The sequence below is a fragment of the Hevea brasiliensis genome, chromosome 5 (assembly GCF_030052815.1).
Source record: "Hevea brasiliensis isolate MT/VB/25A 57/8 chromosome 5, ASM3005281v1, whole genome shotgun sequence".
Lineage (NCBI taxonomy): Eukaryota > Viridiplantae > Streptophyta > Magnoliopsida > Malpighiales > Euphorbiaceae > Hevea > Hevea brasiliensis.
The window spans coordinates 100,887,667-100,899,960 of record NC_079497.1 but is presented as its reverse complement, the minus strand read 5'-3'; positions in this window follow the sequence as shown (position 1 = coordinate 100,899,960).

Genomic DNA, 12,294 nt, shown 5'->3' with positions numbered 1-12,294 from the left:
CGGTGATGTGGTAATACATGGGGAGAGGCATTTACTGCCATCAAACATCATTTCGGCTGCACTAGCCAGAAGGATGATCAGAAAGGGGTGTGAGGCATACTTGGCACATGTGATAGACACCCAAGTGGGGAGCCCAGCACTAAGGGACATCCCTACTGTATGTGATTTTCCGGATGTATTTCCTGATGAATTGCCAGGATTACCTCTAGAAAGAGAGGTGTAGTTTGAAATTGATGTTATGCCTGGTATGGATCCAATCTCCATAACGCCATATAGAATGGCACCTGCAGAATTGAAAGAGTTGAAAGTGCAGTTGCAAGAATTGCTTGACAAGCGCTTTATCCGCCCCATTGTGTCACCTTAGGGAGCGCCAGTATTGTTTGTAGAGAAGAAAGATGGCACTCTCCGCTTGTGTATTGATTATCGGCAGTTGAATAAGGTGACAATAAATAATAGATATCCATTGCCCCGCATTGATGACTTGTTTGATCAGTTAAAGGGTGCAGCTGTGTTCTCCAAAATTGATCTGAGATCAGGTTATTATCAGCTAAAAGTACAAGAGCAGAGTATTCCTAAAACTGCTTTCAGAACCCGTTATGGCCATTATGAATTCCTAGTCATGCCATTCGGGTTAACTAATGCTCCGGCTGCTTTTTATGGATCTGATGAACACTATCTTCAGACCATACCTCAACCAGTTTATTGTGGTATTCATAGATGATATATTGGTCTATTCGAGGAATGCAGAAGAGCATGATAGACATCTGCGGATTGTACTGCAGACTTTGAGAGAGAAACAGCTATATGCCAAATTGTCGAAGTGTGAATTTTGGCTGAAAGAAATATCTTTCTTGGGGCATGTAGTATCAGAAGAGGGCATTAAGGTAGATCCAAGTAAGATTGAAGCTGTCCTTAATTGGAGGCCACCCAGAAATGTCACAGAGATTCGCAGTTTTCTGGGTTTAGCTGGATACTATCGTAGATTTGTAAAGGGATTCTCCATGTTGGCATCTCCATTGACCAAGCTGCTTAGAAAGGATGTGAAATTTCAGTGGACGGACAAATGCCAGCAAAGTTTTGATGAATTGAAAAGATGTTTGACTAAGGCTCTAGTCCTAACTTTACCTACTCCGGGTAAAGAGTACACAGTTTATAGTGATGCTTCTCACAATGGGTTAGGCTGTGTATTGATGCAAGATCGAAACGTCATTGCCTATGCATCACGTCAACTAAAACCGCATGAGAGGAATTATCCGACACATGATTTGGAGCTTGCAGCTGTAGTGTTTGCTCTTAAGATCTGGAGACACTATTTGTATGGGGAAAAGTGTTACATCTACACAGATCATAAGAGTTTGAAGTATTTGGGCACCCAGAAAGAGCTGAATTTGAGACAGAGGAGATGGTTAGAGTTGATAAAAGACTATGATTGTCTGATAGACTATCAGCCAGGGAAAGCTAATGTTGTGGCTGACGCCTTAAGTCGCAAGACTATGGCAAGTCTACGGGTTACTCCTTTGTCTTTGGTACATGAGTTAAGATCATTGCATGCCAGCTTAAAGATTAATGATGATGGGCAGACAGCAGTTGCATGCCATGTACAGCCAGTGTTGATTGATCAAATTAGAATGGCTGCTCAGAATGATCAGAAGTATTAGAAGCTGTTGGAAGTAGTCCGGCAGGGCAAGAAACCAGAATTCTCAATCAGAGATGATGGTCTACTGCTACACCAGGGCAGAATATGTGTTCCTAATGATGTTGAATTGAGGAAGATCATTTTGAAGGAAGCACATGAGTCTCCTTTTACCATGCACCCTGGTGGCACAAAAATGTATAGAGGCTAAAGGAGCATTACTGGTGGATGGGTATGAAAAGAGATGTGGCAGAGTTTATTTCTAAATGCCTGACTTGTCAGCAAGTAAAGACAGAGCATCAAGTACCCGCTGGGTTATTACATCCACTACCAGTACCAGAGTGGAAATGGGAGAGAATAATGATGGATTTTGTGATGGGACTTTCGAGAACACAGAAGAGTCATGATGCAGTTTGGGTCATTGTTGACAGACTGACTAAATCTGCTCATTTTCTGCCAGTCCGGATGGACTACAGTTTAGAAAGATTGACCAAGTTATACATCGATGAGATTGTGAGACTGCATGGAGTGCCAGTATCCATCATGTCAGACAGAGATTCTAGGTTCACTTCTAGATTCTGGGGTAGTCTTCAGAGAGCCCTAGGAACTAGATTGAACTTCAGTACTGCATTCCACCCACAGACAGATGGCCAGTCTGAAAGGGTAATTTAGATCTTGGAGGACATGATACGGGCTTGTGTGATTGAATTTGAGGGCAATTGGGATACACGCTTGCCTTTGATTGAGTTTGCTTACAACAACAGCTACCAATCAAGCATTGGAATGCCTCCATATGAAGTTTTGTATGGCAGAAAATATAGAACCCCATTGTGTTGGGATGACGTGGGTGAAAGAAAGATGATTGGACCCGAAATTGTTCAGCAAACTGAGGAGAAGATCAGGGTGATCCGAGATCGACTTAAGACTGCATCGGATCGTCAGAAGTCCTACATTGATTTGAAAAGAAGGGATATTGAGTATGTAGTGGGTGAGAAAGTATTCCTCAAAGTTTCTCCTTGGAAGAGAATTATGAGATTCGGTAGAAAGGAGAAACTGAGTCCTCGTTTTATTGGGCCATATGAGGTTCTGGAAAGAGTGGGTCATTTGGCATATCGGTTGGTATTACCTCCAGAGTTGGAAAAGATACATAATGTTTTCCATGTATCGATGTTGAGGAGGTATCGATCAGACCCGTCTCATGTACTACCAGTAGAGGAAATTGAAGTAAATCCAGACCTCACATATGAAGAAGAACCCATAGAAATTCTGGCTTATGAGGTGAAGCAGCTACGAAACAAGCAGATACCGTTGGTAAAAGTGCTGTGGAACCATCATTCAGGCCAGGAGGCTACTTGGGAACGAGAGGAGGACATGAGGAGACAGCACCCACAGCTGTTCAGAGATTGATACCAGGTAAAATTTCGAGACGAAATTTATTTAAGGGGGGAAGAATTGTAACACCCCCGTTTGCATAGCCTGGTAGATTTCACTGTTCCGGTGACCAGTGTCGGTCCGGACAATTAAGGGGATTAGAACCACACTTAAGTCAATTAGAGAAGCCATAAACACAAATAATTAGTAATGTCCAATTAGTTAAGTATAAACAAGAAAAACAGAACATAAGAAGTTAAACGAGCCGAGAGTCACAGCGATGGGTGACCTTCTCAGGAATGACTGCGAAGTCATTTTAAACTAAAAATTCGAACTGTAAAAAGTGACGCTGCGATCCTTAGAACCCTTATGAACACAGTGGAAAAGAGAAAATCACGAAAAAGAACTGTTAAGCCAGTCAAATAATTAGGTCAGGGAGCCGGAAGAAATATGGAATTAATTGCAAACCGGGATGAACCGGTGAGGGGCAATTTGGTCAATTGACCCCGAGAGCTGACTCCTGACCTAACGGTCAAATAAAATCGGACAAAAGAAAAATTTGAAGAAAAGGAGGAAGAAAATTCTGCTCAAGGTTAGTACTATAAACTTCAATTTTTTTTGTTTAATTAGTGTTAGTGTGGCATCAAGAGCTTGTAAATAAACTTAAAATGAATAAAAATATGGGGAAGGGCCAAACTGAATTTTCGTCCAGCCTATGTAAGGGTGAGTATTGCATGAGTTTGATTGAATGAAATATGTTAGAAAGCTTAAATAAGTTGAGGAATTGTGTTTGTATGGTTGAAATTAGTAAAATGCAATAAATTAAGTGACTTAGGGTTTTGGGACTTAGGGTTTTGAAACCAAAATTTGAAGAAGTGAGTAAATTGTATGTTTGACCTATTGTGAAGTGAAAAATGATCAATTGTGACCAAATGAGTTGTGTTTGAATTGTTGGAATGGAAGTCAAATTCGGAGGGTATATGGTCATGCTGCTGGCAGCATGACCAAGTCAACTTTGAAGGACCAAAACTGAAATTTTACAAGTCCAATTGATATGGCACCAATTGGGAATGAAAATAGACATAAAATGACACAAGTTTCATTAAGGAACCATGCCCAAAAACTGACCAAAACCTAGTGAATAAATTGACCAAAGTTGGATAAGTGCAGGCTGCCACTGCACAAACTGACCAAATGAACAGTATTTGTTCATTTGGTCATAACTCGAGCTAGGCAGGTCAAAATGACTTGAAATTTTACCAGTAATTAGATAAGATATAGATCTAAAACTTTCATGAGGAACACTAACCCAAATTATGCCATTAACCTAATCAAATTATTGAGCAAAGTTGAGTTACTGAACCTGTAAAACTGCAGATTTCCATTTGAACAGTAAAGTTCCAATGGCTATAACTCTCTCTAGAAAACTCCGATTTAGGCGATTCTTGAACCGATGGAAACCTAAGACATAGTAGAACATTTTTTATGAAGGAAATTAGACCAAATTATGGACTTAACTTAATCAAATTACTGAACGAAGTTGTATAAAAAATCTGCCAGAACCAAAATTGCAGCATGAACAGTGCACGTGAACAGTAATTGTATTTTGGCTATAACTTGAGCTACGAAACTCCAATTGGGGTAATTCAAAAATGAGAATACACTTAAGATAATAAGGAACATTTTCTATGAAGGAAGGTTTGCCAAATTCCAACAGTATAAGGACCAATGAAACAGTGCAACTTAGGACTCCAAAACTGAAAATTGGCAATTTTGCCTAAAAGACCTAAGCTTTGAGAAAATGACCAAAACCAACAAGTTTAGTCACCAAAATGTGGTATGTGGGTGAAGTTGGAGTTTCCATAACTATTAAGCCTTAAAAAGTCAACAATTTGACTTGAATAGTGTAGTGAATAGTAACCCAAAAAACAAAATTTCGAGAACGTCGAATTTAACACGTTAGAGCTAGGTAAATGTGAAGCTAAATTTATTTTGGATTTATTTTAAGTTCTAGTACTGAAATATTATAAAATTGTGTGTTTTAGTGGAAAAGAATACCGGGACAGAACCCGAGGAGTCGAGTCAAGGCCAACAGGCGACTCGTTTGAGGTTTGTGCACAACATCACTATGGTTTAAAAATTCATTGATTAAATGAATGAAATATGCATTTTATTGTTTCTTTGAATTGTTGAAAGTATTGTGACCTTACTTATGATGTTTTGATTTAAATTGTGAAAGTTATTGTGTATATTTGAAATGACAATGTTTAGCAAATTGTTAAGATAAGTTTTGAAACTACAGCATCATGATCATATATTTGAACACCTCACTAGCATGACTAATGGAGATAATTAGTTTTGAATTTTGATTCCTTCTCTGGAGAAGTGTTGAGGTGTGCCAGTAGAAGAGGATGTGAATGGATATCCATATATTTGAGCTAGCTAGCCTTGTGATATGAATTTTCTTTAGCCTCTGGCTATTGAGATTCTATTTGTTTCGAATGGCATGATCTAACTGTGGGTTTTATGAAATGTGTTTTGATACTTCGAAATGAACTTGATTTGCATTAAAATTTCATAATTCATGTTTAGTCAAATTTTTGAATAAATGTGATTATATTCTGCATAAAGATTATTTTAGTATGTTGTGTACCACTGAGTCCTAGTACTCAGCGATAGCTTCTATTGCTGTCGCAGATACAGAGACTAGAGGAGCAGCAGACTGAGCTGCTGAGGTGTGAAGAGCTATCAACTTAAAGTCATCGGGTATAATTTATACCCTAATTGTAAATATTTCTTTTGATGTATATATTGCACATAAATGTATGGACATGTAAAAATGGGTCTTGAGCAGTTTGTATAAAATTTGTATAAAGTTGTAATATATATAATAGTTTGAAATCCTCTTAATGTAAATTTTGTAATGATGTATTTAAATTATTTTGTCTCTAATGAAATATGAATGGAACTATTTTATTTAAATTGAATGAAATGGATTGTTAGTATTTTGATGGTCATTGGATAGTGGATTTGAAATTTGAAAGTTGATAAATGAGTTGAGAAATTGATTGAGATTGAGTATGAAATTGAAGCAGTTGTTGAGAAAAATTTTTAGAAGTGCTTTTTTACAGGTATTTGAAGAACTGGTTTCTCAAAATACAGTTAGAACTCTGTCAAAATTTTTATAAAATTTGCGGAAAAATAAAATGGGCCAAAATTTCCAACTAGCTTTCCACTTAAGTACATGTTTTAAATACTTATTAGAAATGCTCACCACTTACCAAAAGTAAGAAATTTGTTTTAAAATCCCTTGTAGGGTGCTTAATGAGTTATCGGTAGGTGAAGTTCGGTAGTTCATTAAGTATTCTACGGGATCATGTTATGCCTTACAGAGGGGTAAGGTGTGACAGTCTCACCGGGTCCCTCCCTTGCATCGTCTCTCCGAGGGATGGTGTTTCCTTCGGCGTCCACCAAGTAGCATTTATTGCCCACCTTCTTACATATCCCCATGGATATGCAGAAATTCTAATCAATTCTTGATGTTCCAGTAACAAAGCACAGTCTGTTATGTCCTGGAACAAAGCCGAAGTGGAGGGCAATGGTGGTGATAAGGCCTCCAAGCACTATGTGCCCGGTAGGCTGATGGCAAAGGCATCGGAGGTGGTTGCACAGGAAAAAGCCAGTGCTGCACCGCTGCCCGGTGGCCATGCACCATAGGAAAATAACTCACTGGCGTTGACAATGCCAAGGCTGTCACCACATCTCGTTATGGTGTGGGTGGCAAACCGATGCATGTATCGCAATGCCGGACTAGTGATACCCGTTGATTTGGATTTGCTAGAGTTGTAGGGCTCTGTGTTTGGTGCAATGGAATCCCAAAAGTTGATGTTGTTCTACAACATGCGGTTCCTTGGGATTTCTTGGTGGCCAGTACCGTCAAAGTCGAAGATGGCGTTGAACTCATCCATATTCATTACCCAATCTACACCAAGTTGGTGAAACTCAATTCTGCCCCAGTCTTCCCTGTCGGTGGGCCATAAGTTGGCCTTGAAGCTACCCAAAAATTCTAGCGTTGTGTCTTTGTAGGCCGGAAATTGGAGTTGGGCGAACCTTTTCCACCCAATGCTATCAAGTAGCCCATTGATTTCTTCTTGCAACCCAATTTGCTCTAAAAGTAAAAAATCTATGTATTTGGTGAAGGATATTTTTCGTGAAAGCAGTCGGGTGCACATTGCTTTGTGGGCTTCATCTCGAAATCGCCAAGGAATAGAGATTTTGGGTTATGGAGCGGGTTGTGGCTGTGGTTGTGGTGGGGGTGGGGCTTGTTTAGATGGTTGTTGAGTGGCTTCCCTCGTTCTTGGGCGTTGGGTTGGAGGTTGGGGTGGAAAAGGTGAGGATTCTCCTCTTTGTCATGAAGAAGAGCCGATTCTTCTTGCAGATCTCTTTGCAGGAGCCATGGGTGTGGTTTTTGGTGAGGAGAAGAGTATGATTTTGGTGAAAGGAGATGAGATTTGAGAGGTTTTTATAGGCTAGGAAGGGAGTAGATGAAGGGTTTTATGTTTATGAAGGGTTTTAATGCTAGGGGTGTATTTAAAGAGCCGTTAGGACTCTTCGTTTCGCACATTTTGCACCCCAGGAGTCGCGTCTACGATGAGATACACGGGTCGTGTATCACTACACGGGTCCTGACATGTTAGGCCGTGTAAATTTCTGCCTGGAATTTTTGAAATCTATCGTAGTACACGGCCTATGTAAATTAGCTATGGGAGCCGTGTAACTTCCTATGTCTCAAATTTCTTTACTGGATATGTTACACGGCCCATGTAAAATTCAAAGAGCCCCGTGTAACCTTCTGTCTCTCAATTATTCTGCTAGAGACATTATACGGTCCGTGTAATTTGGTATATGGACCTGTGTATTGTTCTGCCTCCCGAAGGGTTGAGATTGTATGAAATTTATAGACTTTCAAAAAGTTACACGGGGCGTGTACTATCAGTACACGACCCGTGTAAGTTTTTGGTTTCTCAAATCTTTGGCAAATGAAAAGTTTATAATTCTAACACATGAAATGGATGTAAAGATTAGCAGTAGATTTACTTCCCCAGTTTTGTTCAATTTTCCTTTTTGTAGTTTTGACTTGGTGATTCCCTTCCTCTTTTGATCTCTATTCCCTTTTTCAAGAATCCTACAAAATGAAATGCTAATGAGTATGAAACAAAAATTTAATATTGGATAAAAAGAAAAGAAGAAAAGTTCAGAAAGGTTTTGGGTTGCCTCCCAAAAAGCGCTTGTTTATAGTCTTTAGCTGGACTTTGCTTGTTTATGGTCTGTCAGTAGGAGGACTGAGAGTGCAATTTACTCCCATTTCTATGGGTTCTCCTTGAAAGTAAGGCTTCAGCCTCTACCCATTGACCTTGAATGCACCTGAGGTTTCTCTCCATACCTCTACTGCTCCATGCGGGAAGACTTGGGTGACCTTGAAAGGTCCGGACCATCTTGATTTCAGCTTCTTTGGAAAGAGTTTCAATCTAAAGTTGAATAAGAGGACAAGATCTCCTTCTTTTATCTCTTTCCTTGCTATGCGCCTGTCATGCCATCTTTTGGTTTTATCCTTAAAGATTTTGGCATTTTCGTATGCATCTTGTCGAATTTCTTCCAGCTCATTTAGTTGTAAGAGCCTTTTTTCACCAATAGCCTTGAGGTCAATGTTTAGTACCTGAATTGGCCATTAGGCTTTATGCTCAATTTCAATAGGGAGATGGCATGATTTTCCATAAACCAGTCGGAAGGGTGTTGTGCCAATTGGGGTTTTATATGCAGTGCGGTATGCCCATAGTGCATTATCTAGCTTCATGCACCAGTCCTTCCTGGATCTGTTTACAGTTTTCTCTAAAATCTGCTTTAGTTCCCTATTTGATATTTCTACTTGACACTGGTTTGAGGATGATAAGGTGTGGCGACCTTGTGAGTCACTCCATACCTTTTCAGTAGTGTTTCGAATTGTTGGTTGCAGAAGTGGCTTCCTCCATCACTGATTATCGCTCGTGGTGTGCCAAATCTTGTGAAGATATTATTCTTAAGGAACTTGGTGACCACTCTTGCATCGTTGGTTGGCGTTGCAATAGCTTCTACCCATTTTCACACATAATCAACTCCAACCAGGATATACTTGTTTCCATGGGAAGAGGGAAATGGTCCCATGAAGTCTATTCCTCATACATCAAACAATTCTATCTCAAGTATACCATGCAATGGCATTTCATTCCTTATCGAACTGTTACCTATTCTTTGGCATTGATCACAAGCTAGCACAAAGGATCTTACATCCTTAAATAAATGTGGCCAGTAAAACCCTGCTTGTAAAATCTTAGCTGCAGTCTTTGAAGTGCCTAAATGTCCTCCATATGGTAATGAATGGCAGGGATAAATGATACTTTCCATATCTTCCTCTGGTATGCACCTTCTTATCAGCCCATCGTTACATCTCTTATACAGTAGTGGTTCTTCCCATAAGTAATATCTCACATCATGTAGGAATTTTTTTTCTTTGCTGATAAGTCATGTTTGGAGGTAGTACCTTGCATACAAGAAAATTAACAAAGTCAGCATACCATGGAGCTTTGGAGAATGCAAGTGATTGCTCATCAGGAAATGAATCGTCAATTGGCAAATCTTTGAAATCTTCCATGTACTCCAGTTTTAGTCTAGAAAGATGGTCAGCTACTACATTTTCAGATCCCTTTTTGTCCTTTATTTCAAGGTCAAATTCTTACAGGAGTAAAATCCATCGAATCAGTCTTGGTTTTGCTTCCTTTCTGTTCATAAGGTACTGGATTGCAGCATGATCTGTGAATACAATAACTTTTGACTCAATGAGGTAAGATCTGAATTTGTCCATTGCAAATACCGCTGCTAGGAATTCTTTTTCTGTGGTAGCATAATTGATTTGTGCATCATCGAGTGTCTTGCTAGCATAATAAATAGCATGGAGCTTTTTATCTTTTCTTTGCCCCAACCACTGCTCCAATTACAAAGTCACTCGCGTCGCACGTAACCTTGAATGGTAGCTCCCAATTCGGTGGCTGTATTATTGGTGCTGATATCAGGGCCTCTTTGATTCTGTTAAAGGAGACAAGGCAATTTTCATCAAAATCAAAGGGAACATCTTGGTTTAACAAGTTAGTAAGTGGCTTAGCTATTTTGGAAAAGTCCTTGATAAATCTTCTATAAAATCCTACATGTCCCAAAAAGCTTCACACTCCCTTGACTGACATTGGTGGTGGTATGTTTTCAATGATCTCAATTTTCGCCTTATCTACCTCAATTCCTATTTCTGATATCACTAGAACTATACCTTCCCTTATCATAAAGTGGCATTTTTCCCAATTTAGGACCAGGTTTGATTGTTCACATCTTTGCAACACCTTAGTTAAATTAGCTAGGAAATAATCAAAAGTAGTTCCATAGATAGAAAAATCATCCATAAAAATTTCCATAATATCTTCAATATAATAAGAAAAGATAGCCATCATGCATCTTTGAAAGGTAGCGGGGCATTACAAAGACCCAAAGGTATTCTGCTATATGCAAACGTTCCATAGGGACAGCTGAATGTTGTCTTTTCTTGGTCTTCTGGGTGAATAGGAATTTGAAAGAATCTTGAATACCCATCCAGGTAACAGAAATAAGAGTGTTTCGCTAATCTTTCTAGCATTTGGTCAATGAAGGGGAGGCGGAAATGGTCTTTTTTGGTGGCACCATTCAATTTTCTATAATCTATGCACATTCGCTAACTAGTGACTACTCTAGTAGGGATTAGTTCATTGCTTGCATTACGGATAATAGTTGTCCCACCTTTCTTAGGAACTACATGTATTGGACTAACCCATTTACTATCAGAAATTGGGTATATGATACCTGCATCTAGAAGATTTAAAATTTCTTTCTTGACTACCTCTTTCATGTTTAGGTTAAGTCTTCTTTAGTGTTCGATTGTGGGTTTACTGTTTTCTTCCATGGGTATCCTATGCATGCAAATCAAAGAGTTGATTCCCTTCAAGTCTTCTATTTTATACCCTAATGCTTTGCTATGTATCCTAAGTTCTCTTAACAATTTTTCCTCTTCTAACTTGGAAAGGCTAGCATTGATTATAACAGGATATTTAGAATTTGAGTCCAGAAATGCACACCTTAGCGAAGATGGGAGAGGTTTAAGCTCTACCTGTGCAGCATTTTTCTAGAGCTTACCTTTGGTTTGTTCCTCCTTTAAATCCTCCATCTTGGAAGCCTTAGCTAAAGGTAGGGGTGGAGGAGCTGCCAACTGTTGTGCACAACTGTGTGGCTATGGACAATACATGCTTCAAGAGGATTTTTAGGATGTGTCTTATGAAATTCCTCTTTAACTTGTTCGTCAATTATGTCAACCTTGAAGCATTCATCAGGTTCAAATTTGTGATTCATTGTGTCGAACAAGTTGAACTCCACTTCTTCTTCTCCTACCTTGAGGGTTAATCGTCCATTTTTGACGTCTATGATGGCTCCGATGGTTGCCAAGAATGGTCTTCCCAAGATGATGGGAATTTCAACATCGTCTTCCATCTCAAGGACAATAAAGTCCACTGGAATGAAGAATTTGCCCACTTTGATAGGGATGTTCTCAAGTATCCCTATAGGATATTTAATGGATCGATCAGCCAATTGCAATGAGATTGTTGTGGGTTTCAGTTCCCGATCTCTAACTTTTTGCATATTGATAGAGGCATTAGGCTAACACTTGCTCCAAGATCGCAGAGGACCTTGTCTATCTTCTTGTTACCAATGATACAGGGTATGGAGAAGCTTCCTGGATCCTTCAACTTTGGAGGCAGTTTGTTTTGCAAAATGGCACTACATTCCTCTGTTAGAGCTACTGTTCCATAGTCCTCTAGCTTCCTTTTCTTTGACAGAATTTCCTTAAGAATTTGGCATAAGATGGCATCTGAGAAAGTGCTTCAGTGAAGGGGATGTTAATGTAAAGTTTCTATAAAACTTCCAAAAACTTCCCAAACTGCTTGTCCAATTTGGCTTTGTGAAATCTCTGAGGAAAAGGTAGGGGAGGCTGGTATGGTTCTGGTAATTTCTTTGTCTTCCTTGCTTCCTCTTCTTGGTCTTTCTTAGCTTCTTCGTCCTTTTTCTCTTTTTGGTCTTTAGATTTTTCTATGGTTTCCTCTGTCGATTCTACCTCTGGTTGTACTAGAGTTTTCCCACTCCTCAGTGCAACTGCCTTACAATGCTCCTTTGGGTTCATTTTT